Raw genomic sequence first — 12553 nt, 5'->3', positions numbered from 1 at the left:
CTGATTTTACCACTTTTCCCACGTCCTGCACGTCTCCTCTGGCACATGCCAGTGGAACCTGGTGGCCTCACAAGTGGATTGCTTACTAACAGCTGTAGCTCCACCATTGAAAAGGAGTTTTCAGCAATCATCATTTGCAGGTGGCAGATCTTTGTTGTCTCAGGTCTGGGGGAACTTTTAGCAGGCATACCCAATGTTGTGGAAGTTTGGAGCCTGACACCCATTTCCAGTGTGACCTCCTGGGAAACCCCTCTCACCACCTTGACTGAGCGCTTCCTCAACTGAGGCATATGCCAGAAGCATGGGAACCATTTATTTCCTTTCCTCCTGGATATCAGATTCGGATGAAGACCAGCCGTGGCAGCAGCAGAACCATGAACAACAGCACCACCAACAGCAGCAGCAACAACAGGAACACCAAGCTGCTGCTCACCCACATGAAGATGCACAGGCCAGAAGGTGCCAGCGCGCGACCACATTGTTGCCCGGGATGCAAGGGACGCACTCATCTTGGCCAGATTTGCTTAGCCTGCACAATCAAACACTTTTGCCTCGCACCTTCTTATCAGACCATCGACAATGGCCAGGAACCTGTGAATTCCTATCACTCTGACCACCATACTGACAATTGCAAGTCGCCCTAAGCCCTCAATGTGGAAGCCCCATTAGCGAAATGACACACACGTTTGCCATCAGAATTTTTTATGACAATAAGCAACTGATGGCTTTTCAAAATTAAACACAACATTACACCCAAGTGACTACCCTTGCGGCTACTTGTGCATTATCTTCCTCTTATGCGTGCTCCTATGTGGTGCTTCCCCTGTGGCTTCAGCAGATGTGGAGGCCACTTGCTCACTTTCTTGCTGCTCCTGTCTCGACACCTTTGGCGGGCGTCCTCTGGGTTTGTGAACCTGTGAGGGCTCGTCAACAGTCTGCTGCTCCTGCGGCTGTGCAGGGGATGAGACGCCCATCTCAGTTGGGTGAGGACTCTGGTGGGGCTCTGACTGAGGGCTGTGCAGTGGCATGGTCATGTGAGTGCTTGGAGAGGAGCCCCCACTTCCTTGTTGTATGCCACCAACATCCCTCTCATGGGTCAGCCCCACTTCAGAGCTAGCAAGTGGCTGGACAGCACCTTGCTGCACTGCAGGGGGGCCATGAGGACCCGTTTCTGCACTGGAAGTCCTACTCCAGAGGACTTGCATGAAGGTCTGGTTTGTTTGCTCAATAGCTGACCATCGCTCCTCAAGAGATGTCAGTTTATTCTGAACAATTACCATGTTTTCCACAACCTGGCGACTAAGCTCCTCCATGGATGTTGCCATCCTCTCCTCTACCGTAGCCATCCTCTCCTCTATGGTAGCCAGCCTTACCATGGAGGTAGCCATCCTTTCCAAGGAGGTTGCCATCCTTTCTGTGGTGATGCGTTCATGCGCCAACGCCTCCACAAAGGCTCTGCTCATGTTTGCAATGGACTCCTCCATCCGCTCCACACTCGCAGCGACCCTGAAGACAAAACCTGCCAGAGACTCTTGCACCTGTTCCTGGAGTTCCAGCAGCACTCTCCTTCTGGATGGACCCGGAGACACAGGGTCGACATGCAGTGGAGCCGAGCTGGGAGCATCCTCTCCATTGCGACGAGGACTCTCCACTGCTGTTCCTGTCTCCACCATCTGCTGATGCTCACTTGTGAGCTGTGATACACCAGGTGACAACTCTACTCTATGTCCCGAAGGTCCCACCGAGGTGTGAGTGTCTGCGCTGGTGCAGGGTGCACTTAATTCTGCTGACGGAGCGCCCTCAGAGGTTGCAGCTTCCTCTGAGGAGTCTGGAAGCTCAGGCTCTTCCTCCTGGACAGTGGGGACGGGGGCTCTCGATAGTCCTGTGGGGGAGTAAAGGAAAGAGTTAGAGATGTGAGGTAACTGTTGCATACACATTGAATTGTGCAGATGATCATATGTCAATCTGTTAGAGCATCAGAATCATTATCAGTCACTCATGCAATGTCAATGAGAGAGATGCCAAACTATTCTGTCACCAGCTTGCTGTGATACGCCCGCTTGTCTGTCCTCCACTTGGGAATTCTCCTCGATCCCGGCAATTTCCAGGGCCGCCTCCTCCAAGGTTGTGAGCTGGGCTACTGAGGGTGGCTCTCCTCCTGTCCTCGCTCTTTCCCTCTTATTGTGGGCTCTCTTTTCCTGCAATAAGGGACACAAGTGGAGTTTGAGTGAAATGCAGGAGTGAGCGTAGAGAATCCATAGCATAGATGCTTAGAAGGAGACAAAGGGCCCTCCCTGTGTGTTGTAAGTGGTTGTCATTGCATCACAGTGATAGGGAGTGTGAAGGCTGCATGAATGTGACCATAGAGAGGGAATGGTTAAGTGAATGTGACCATAGAGATAGATGGAATGGGTAAGGGTGCAGGGACGTCAGTGTCAAGTGGGATGTGGAGGAAGAGGTTGGCAAAGCAGAGTGCTGGTGAGGAGAGGCGATGGGGATCATCAGAAAGGTGACATCAGCGCCGACCTGTATGGCTGCTGTTTTACGAGCTCCTCCCGAACTGGTATTTTAATGTTGTATTTAATGTTGTATTTTAATATATCGTACTGTTAGTTTTTTAGTATTCTACTGTTTAGTATTTAGCATTCTAGTTTTAGTATTAGTAGTTTAGTTGTTTTTAAAAAAATATTCTACTGTTTAACCGACCTGTATGGCTCATGAGGGTAGCCGCTGTTTTACGAGCTCGTCTACAACTTTCCACTTTATTTATTATTTTATTGTTATTATTAAACAATTTTGTAAGTATTGTTTCTTCACTTATCCGCTACGACCGTCAATTACTTCTGGACATAAGATCGTCCGGAGATATAGGACCTACCCCCGATTTTTCGAACTGGGATTCTGCTGCTACTACCATCTACCCTCCCACCTGCTTACCTGACTTCATTCCTGTGATCAGGAAGTGACGACGGCGCAAGCGGGGCAGACGAGCAGGTGCATTAGTGAAGCTGAGGTGACGTGAACACCACCCCCCCCTTCCGAGTATTCTCCTGGCGAATGTGCAGTCACTGGACAATAAGCTGGACGAACTCAGGGGGAGGCTCACCTTCCAGCTAGACATTAAGAACTGCAACGTCTTGATTTTCACTGAGACTTGGCTTGATCCATCGATACCGGCTTCGGCCATTCAACCAAAAGGATTCAACATTCACCGGCTAGACCGAACAAAGGACTCGGGGAAGAATAGAGGGGGTGGAGTATGCTTTATGATCAACAATTCTTGGTGTTCCGACGTGGAACTACTTACATCTTCTTGTTCATCCAATCTTGAACACCTGATGATCAAATGCCAACCCTTCTACCTCCCAAGAGAGTTCTCATCCGTGATCATTACAGCGGTGTATATTCCACCACAGGCCGATGCAAATAGGGCACTAAACGAGCTGTATGGGACCATTAGCAGGCTTGAAACTTCCCATCCGGAGGCTGCATTCATCGTGGCTGGCGATTTCAACAAAGCCAATCTGAAGAAAGTACTGCCTAAATACCATCAGCATATCACCTGCCCAACGCGAGCCAAGAACACACTAGATCGCGTTTACACTCCGTTCCGGGATGGATACAAGGCCCTCCCCCGCCCTCCCTTCGGCAAATCAGATCACGACTCCATCCTGCTGCTACCCACCTATAGGCAGAAACTGAAACAGGAAAAGCCTGTGATGAGATCTCTACAACGGTGGTCAGATCAATCAGACGCTATGTTACAAGACTGTTTTGATTCCACTGACTGGGATATGTTCCGGAATGCCTCGGACAATGACATCAACACATATACAGATTCAGTCATTAGTTTCATAAACAAGTGCATAGATGACGTTGTTCCGAGGATTGTTGTACGAACATTTCCCAACCAGAAACCATGGGTAAATGGCGATATCCGTGTTATGCTAAAAGCACGGTCCATCGCATTCAACTCTGGGGACATAGATGAGTACAAGAAATCAAAGTATGAGCTAAGAAAAACCATCAAAAATGCAAAAAAACAATACATGGATAAAGTGGAGTCACACTATCATAGCTCAGATTCGCGAAGGATGTGGAGTGGACTACAATCTATTACGGACCAGATGGAATCCCTGGGCGTGTCCTTAGAGCATGCACTGACCAGCTGGCAACCGTGTTTATGGATATATTCAACCGTTCAGTGTACCAGTCTGTAGTCCCCACCTGCTTCAAGATGACATCGGTTATTCCAGTCCCCAAAAAAACAAAAGTAACCTGCTTAAACGACTACCGCCCCATAGCACTCACTTCTGTCATCATGAAGTGCTTTGAGAGGCTGGTCAAAACCCACATCAACTCCTTACTAACTGACACACTGGACCCACTCCAATTTGCTTACCGCCCAAAAAGATCTAGGGATGATGCCATCGCCACTGTACTGCACACTGCCTTATCACACCTGGATAAGAGGAACACCTATGTGAGAATGTTGTTAATTGATTATAGTTCAGCATTCAATACCATTATCCCCTCCAAGCTTGTCAACAAGCTCAGTGAGCTAGGACTTAACACCTCCCTATGCAACTGGATCCTGGACTTCCTGACGGGCAGACCCCAGGTGGTGAAAATAGGCAGTAACACCTCCTCAACACTGATCCTGAACACGGGAGCTCCCCAGGGTTGTGTGCTCAGCCCCCTTCTGTACTCCCTGTTTACTCACGATTGCGTGGCCATGCACAACTCCAACTCGATCATCAAGTTTGCTGATGACACTACCGTTGTAGGCCTGATCACAGATGGCGACCAGACAGGCTACAGGGAGGAGGTAAGAGGTGAGCAGAATGGTGCAAGTACAACAACCTCTCCCTCAACATCAGCAAAACAAAAGAGATGATCATGGACTACAGGAAGCGGCAGGGGGAGGGACACACCCCAATCTACATCGAAGGGGCTGAGGTGGAGAGGGTCAGCAGCTTCAAATTCCTGGGTGTATTCATTACGGAGGACTTAACGTGGTCACATCACATCGACATCGTAACGAAGAAGGCATGCCAACGCCTGTTCTTTCTCAGGAGACTGAAGAAATTTGGAATGGCCCCCCAGATTCTCACCAACTTCTACCGGTGCACCATCGAGAGTATCCTGTCCAGCTGCATCACTACCTGGTATGGCAACTGCACCACCACAGACCGCAAGGCTCTACAGATTGTGGTGAAAGCTGCATGTTAGATCCGTGATTCTGAGGATATGCTGTTATTCAATAATCACACGGATGCTGTAAATTAACAATAAACAGGTCTTTACTGGAGGAGGGTAGTCTCAAGACTGGGGGTACAGAGGCATGCGCAAAGCTTATATACAGGTGTGGTCACTGCCGGTTCTACAGTATACAGGAGCTGTAAAAGTAGTTCTGACTTAAAGGCACATACACTACACTGCATAACATACTATATGAATTAAACTACCTGCTGTCCAGGATATCTACCCCGAGAGGTGTCGGGGGAAGGCCCTGAGAATCATTAAAGATGTGAGCCACCCCAGCCACAACCTCTTCGCCCTGCTCCCGTCCGGTAAGAGATACCGAAGCATACGGTCTCGTACCAGCAGGTTTCAAAACAGCTTCTACCCCCAGGCCATAAGACTCATGAACGTATAATTTATTATTATTTATTACTTTTGTTTTATTTATTATTACTGTATTTCTATTAGTATTTTATCATTGTTATGCCATATTTATTCCAATGTTAGGAGGACTCATAAAAATCAACATTTCATTGTGCAGTACACACGTCTGCTGCATATATGACAAATAAAATTGAATTGGGATCAGATTGAGGGTGATGGGAAAGTCATACTCACTTTTCCTGTGCGGAGAAGGTCATGAAACCTCTTCCCGCACTGCAGCCATGTTCTGCGGCACATAGAGATGGCATTGACCTCCTGGGCCACTTGCAGCCACACAGCTTTAGTCTGTTGTGGTGGATTTTTTCTCCCTGAGGAAGGGAAGAGCACCTCCTTATTAGATCTTGCTCCCTGCACCAGAGCTTGGAGGGAGGGCTCATCAAAGTGAGGTGCACACTTTTGCTTGCTGGTGGACATGGTCGGTAAATGAAGTCCTTCATACAATGTCCAAAGCGTTTCCAGTCTCCAGAAGAAGCAAGGCTGCTTGCAGGCCTTAAATCCAACAGCACTGATGACATCATCGGAGGCGGCTTTCTGTATGAAAAGACTCATTGGGCCAGCGGTTCCCACACGCAATCAATTGCCCAATTGGGGGAAAATCGCAATTTTTCAACACTTCACTTAGGAGTCGGGGTCCTGACACGAATCCCACCTGACACGCCCCAGCCCACCCACACTGGCAAAATCGAGCCCTTAAAATGCAAAATAAATGTGCATATAATTACCACAGAAGTGACATCACACTACTGAAGCGCATTCAGACACCGTGTATAAATAATACAATAACACTGTTCAGTCCATTGATCTGAAACTGCGATTATGTCTAAAGGTATGATATGCATATATTCCAATGAATATGGCTCTAGTCTATTCGAGGACGAGCTTTGTGAACCGGGGTCTCTTCCGGAGACATTGTTTTCCCGGGGACACAGTACCTCATCCAGGGCCTGTCCCCGGAAAACCGGGACGTATGGTCACCCTACATTAAAATGCTGAACTAGATACATAGAATCGTGGAATAATTACAGCACAGCAGGAGGCCATTTGGCCCGTCGAGCCCGTGCCGGCTCTCTGCAAGAGCACTTCAGCTAGTCCCGCTCCCCCGCCTTTTCCCCGTAGCCCTGCATTTTTTTTCCTTCAGGTACTTATCCAATTCCCTTTTGGAAGCCACAATTGAATCTGCCTCCACCACCCTCTCGGGCAGTGCATTCCAGATCCTAGCCACTCGCTGCACAAAAAAGTTTTACCTCATGTCGCCTTTGGTTCTTTTGCCCTTAACTGCTCTTAAATATTCATAATAAAAGCATAAAAGTGGAGCAATAAGAAAAGACAGTTTATTCTGTCCGGCTCATCCAGGTCATCTTTTAAAACCTAAATAGATTATCTAAAAAAATCTGTTACTTCTGCCCCTATTCTCTGCAGATGCAGTGGGGAATACGAAGGGCATTAGTCCTAATCCCCATTTTTCTATTAGTAGGTGGTGCACTAGTGTGATTTACAATTTGGGAATCATATTTTAAAGGACAATTGACATCCAACCCGCATCGAGCTGACCTCCTGGAAAAGCCTGCATCAAACGTCACCGTGACGACCACTAGGGGAGCAGCTGGCGTTAAAGATGATTCCCCCGTCTGCTGCACTTCAAAAACAGGCCCCCTCCCCTCCAAAAAAATCAGGCCACATGCTTGGAATGTGATGCCATCAGCACAGCCATGGGGTTGAAAAACATTGCAAGTGACAACAGTGATCCTTTAGCAAAACCCCTAACCACTTGCTTCAGAACAGGCTGCCATCATTTAGTGGCTTGTTTCTCAGTAAAGCACCCGTCTTCGTCTCGCAGCCTGTGTAAATACTGTACAAGGGAAGCAGCAACATAGGCTAGCAATTTTGTGCAATATAGCAGAAGGTCAGGGTGGGTTTCAGACATTCATGTGGTCTTGAGTTGGTTTGGAGTGAGTAAGCTAATGAGTCATGTACAAGGTCAAAGCTAACAAGAGACTGCATAATGCCTGTAATTCAGCCTGAGTGCAAATGACTGGTTGTTTAACAGAACACTTTTTTTGCTGTCACCTCACAATATGCTGAAAGCACAAAATTTGGATACAATCAGTAACAATGAATATTAGGGATGAACTGTCGCAAGTACGATAGGACAACTGGCATCTGACTTTGGAGATGAAAAGCTGTGGAAAAAAAATCCTTGCCTTCTGAGAAAGGATGTAAGGGGCGATTTTACAATCTTATGCTTACATTGGAGAGCTGGGCTTCCAGGGAGTGTGGGCCAACCTGTGCTTCCTGTGAACATGGCTTTTCTGCTGAGACCATGGGGGGACTTTTCCCAGCCCTGGGGAGGCGGGTATGGAGGCGGGACTGCAGGGAAAATGACAGAAACTGGGAGCGGGTACCGAACCCGCTCCCAACCCGCCTCCGTGCCATCTTCCCGGGAGGCGGGTCCCCGAGTCGCGTAGGGACTCATCTCCTCGAGGCGGGAAGGGGATTACAGCCATTTAACTGCCTGTTAACAGGTAGCTAACAGGCAGTTAAGAGGCTTATCCCCATTTTACCCCTGCAAGTGCGGGCATCCCAACAGCTGCAAACCTCGCCAGGGTCAGCGAGGTGAGCAGTGGGTCTGCGGGGGTGAGAGGGGTCGATAAGTGCGCTGTGGAGGTGAGTGATGGGTGCAAGTGTGGAGAGGTACGTATGAGAGGTGAGTGTAAAGTGTTAGAAAAAGTTTACTTACCTTTGTTTCTTCCTGCAGGCTTCAACCCTTGGGGATCCGGAGGTGCCTCATCTCAACGGCAGAGATGACAGAATGGCTGCTGCATTCTCAGATGTAGCAGCCATCTGATTTCTGCTGAGGAAAGAGGTGCGGTGAGTCTTCAGTACAAGGACTCACCTTAGAACAGAGATTGTCAGCGTTTGACAGTTTCTCTAAGCTGTCAAATGCTGACAATTCATCTGTCAAAATTTTTTGACAGATGAAAGGTCATACGCTGATGTCCTCTGTCACCGGCTTTCCCTTAATTGGCCGGCTAAGCCCGTAGGGTCAACCAATGTGGTTTGACCGGACGTCATGGTGGCTGGACTAAAACCCGAAAACCAGCAGTCCGGCCCTCAACGCGCCCCCATTGACAAAATCCAGCCCCATGTGATTGTTGAATTGCCCCAGTAATTAAAAAAAAATAAAGTAGCCTGTAGATGTAACAAGGGCCACGAGTTGCGTCTTTGAATTTTTCATGATATTCTTTTTCAAATTTATATTTGATATCAATCTTGGCGCACTGGTAGCACTCTTGCCTCTGAGTCAGAAGGTTGGGGGGGTTCGAATCCCACTCCAGAGACTTGAGCACAAAATCTAGGCGGACACTCCATGGACACTACAGAGAGAGCGCTGCACTGTCGGAGGTGCCATCTTTTGGATGAGACGTTAAACCGAGACCCTGACTGCCCTCTCCGGTGGATGTAAAAGCTCCCATGGCACTATTCGAAGAAGAGCAGGGGAGTTCTCCCCAGTGACCTGGCCAATATTTATCCCTCAACCAACATCACTAAAAAAAACAGTTTATCCGGATATTGATGAAAAACTTAGCACCAAGTTCTGGGTTGTGCTCTGTTCAGTCGGAAGCAGAGCAAGATCCGCACAAGATCCTTTCATGCAAAAGCAGGATTAGAATGGGAACCCTTCCCAATGATTCTCCCCTTCCTTAACTCAGGGGTGCTGTGGCAAATTAAAATTCCGCTCCCTTCCCCCATCTACTGCCAGCTTGACTGAGAATGGTTAAATCAGCACACGAGTTTGCATGGCTCAGTAGCATACCTTAGGTTCGATTTTCTCAGTCGGTGGTGTGGTGCCTGGCTCATTGCAAGTGTAGATCAGAAAAGTCATGATTTTCCATCCATTGATTTAAAAAGTTACGGACTTTTTGATGTCCATTTGCAGTAGGCCAGGTATCATCTTTCAAGTGGAGATTTGGAAAATCTACCCTCGCATGGTCTATTTTACACTTAAATTCAAATTCTATGTTTTTAAAAAAACACTTTTTTTGTTTAAATTGTACATGTTGATGATGGAATAGTGCCTGAGAGAATTTACTAGGCCTGGCCACGTAGTTAATTAACCTTTGGGTTTCCCCCAATGAGATAACTATTTTCAGCACATGCAACTCCTTGGGCGACTGCAAGTCTTTTCATTCAGTGCTTCAACTGTCTAATGTAAACCTGAAAAAAAGAGTCGCATGCTTTACGGGATCATGTATTACAGCTTGTGAGCTGAAATGATTGAAAATAAAATGGCTGGCCCGAGGAGGACAGAGATCCCTGGAACTGTCAGCATGCTCAAGCTTATCGATTATTAAATGGAATGATTGAAAGATTTGAGTGCAAGGTTGTGTACAACATTGCCTGACACCTAGAGCATGTTTCCACAAATTGTGTGTTATTTGCAGTTTTCTTCATCAATAAGTATTTAATATTTTTAAAAAACCTTTGGTATTCATTCTACGGAATTACACAAACACTGTTGTTTTTGGCTCGCAAGATTCATTGGAAAGCAAAATATGGTTCTTTATACCTTGTTCTGTGTGGGGATGAAAACATAGAACTAGAGCAGTCTACAGGAAGTCCATAGGATGCTCCAGAATTAGGATGGGGCTTAACCTTTCAAACTGCTTCTGCATTATCCATCTCAGCTGGGAATTTTTTATGTTTCCCAAAATTTAATACCAAGTCAATTTAAATGATGAACTAATCCTTTACTAAATGATATCCATGCCTGTTCAGATAGATGTAAAAGATCCCATGGCAATGCTCGGAGAAGAGCAGGGGCGTTTTTCTGGTGTCCTGGTCAATATTTATCCTTCAGCCAACACCTCCATAAACAGAGTACCTGGTAATTTATCTCATTGCTGTCTGTGCGATCTTGTTGTCTGCAAATTGTCTTCTGCGCTTGCTTATGTAACAGTGAGTACACTTCAGAAAGCAATTCATCGCCTTTTATAGCACTTTGGGATCCTAGGAACATGAAAGATGCTATGTAAGTGGACATTTTACTTTCTTTCTTACTTTAGGGTCATTAGACCAGGTTACTACAGTGAGTTTGCTAGTGCAAATGTTAATTCAGTATATTCTTATACAGTAGGACCAGTAATTCCTCACTGTTTAATCCATGGTTTAAACAAATTTTGAAAACAAACAGAAATAAGCAGAAAACAAAAAGGGTGTTAAAATTAATTGCAAACTGTTTTAACTGTTTAATTTTCTTATGGGTAGTGAGGATGTGACTGAAACTTTTTATTTCCCACATTTACGTCCTGCTTCCTTATGTCCATCTGTGCCATCCAGCATTGCCTGGCACTGAGGACGGGCTGGTGTCATGCCACCATTTCTGGTCAGAACTCGCCATCAGAAGGCTCTTGAAGTGACATTAATTATCTCTTGTTCCCATTTTAATTTCTTCACTCTGGAAAAAAAGTGCTTTACCTCATTCTGATAGTCCAATCTGGAATTTTCTGGCGACACATAGGAATTGCTGGACGAAAAAAGACCACGGTCTATCTAGTTCACCTTCTACCATCCTGGTAGTCACCCGATACAAGGATAGCTGAGTTGTTGACTAATCACAGCAATCAATCTCTATCAATTAGTCTACAACAGGCCCAGAAATGACGCGAGGAAGACCCCAGCGGGGGAGAGCTTTGGGAACCATAGGAATATCATTGCATTAGTGTACAAGCATGATAACACTCTCGGCCAGCTCACCTCATTAACCGTCTGGTGTTTGTCATTTCGCGCACAAAGAAACTGCCACATCACCTTAGCGGCGAAAAGCTAAGCATTTTAGCGGTAAACAAAAATATGCACTATTTACGAGCGGACCAAAGGCCACAACATTTTATCAACCACCAAGATTTATTATTAAAATAGACCATCATAATCCCACTCCTGTGAAGTGCAAATACTTTTAAATGCAAAAAAGCAGCAAAATATGTATGATGCGAAAATATTTATTTTCGCAGTATTCTCAACACAGTGCAGGTTATTATCCGAGATCTAGATCCTGGGAACGAAAGGAGTTTTTATTTTCCATTAACACTGGCTGCACATTAGTTCCTGAGCAAACTTCATATATTTTATTAACTGCGAACCAAATATGAAATCTACAGGTTTGGCTCAAGTCCAGTCCCATTTGAAAAGTGCAAGAGGTTAGATTTTTGTACATGAAAATGTGCTGTCTTCTGGGAGTTACAGTGCACCTGAAAGTAAACACAGCTTGCAAATCAGACAGAACTCCATTTATGTGTCTAACTGACTTTCTTTAGGGACTGAAAATCGACACTTTGGAAATGAAGGTAAAAGAAAGGGCACACTCTAATTGGAGACAGATGGCAATGAATGGACTGACAGTGGCTAATATGATCAATTGCTGCCAATTATTCTTCACTGGCATGTTTTTGAGAAGTGTAATTGAATAAAGTCAGTTAAAAATACTGTTGCATAATTGTCTGTTATTTTTCAATTTACCGTGCGGCATAGTTTTGCTTCTCAGACACAAAGAAAGGTGTTTGATGATGGTTGATGTTAGGATTCATTTTGCCTGCGTGTATGGGCTCTGTTTAAAAGTGTTAAAGGTTATTAGTGCTAGATTGCTATCAGTTTAGACTCTACTACGCAAGCCTATGGGTGGACGTTTGAGGACTGCAGTCAGACGTTAAAGCGTCTAATTCTTGCACTTTTGTCCCCCCCTCCCCCCCAATCCACCCCCCCCGCCGTCCCCTTCCCGCATTTTTCTAGATGCCTCATCAAATTACTCTCTTCCCTCAAAGCCATGCCACCTCAGCCAGGCACCGAAAGGATAACAGGCCACTAAAGG

At 46.1% G+C, this 12553-nt stretch overlaps 1 long non-coding RNA gene across 1 annotated transcript in view; it reads left to right on the top strand.

Moving 5' to 3' along the window:
* Positions 1-12170, top strand: part of LOC147116685 (uncharacterized) — an 85218-nt gene extending 73048 nt beyond the window's left edge. Inside the window, exon 4 of the long non-coding RNA XR_015078861.1 lies at positions 12003-12170. This is a non-coding gene — a long non-coding RNA (uncharacterized LOC147116685). The remainder of the gene's footprint in view (positions 1-12002) is intronic.
* The last annotated feature ends 383 nt before the right edge of the window (positions 12171-12553 follow it).

This window comes from Somniosus microcephalus, chromosome 6 (assembly GCF_052327205.1).
Source record: "Somniosus microcephalus isolate GS21.2 chromosome 6, FLI_Smic_1.0, whole genome shotgun sequence".
In the NCBI taxonomy this organism is placed as follows: Eukaryota; Metazoa; Chordata; class Chondrichthyes; order Squaliformes; family Somniosidae; genus Somniosus; species Somniosus microcephalus.
The sequence above is the reverse complement of the archived record's forward strand: the minus strand, read 5'-3'. Positions and strand labels throughout refer to the sequence as shown.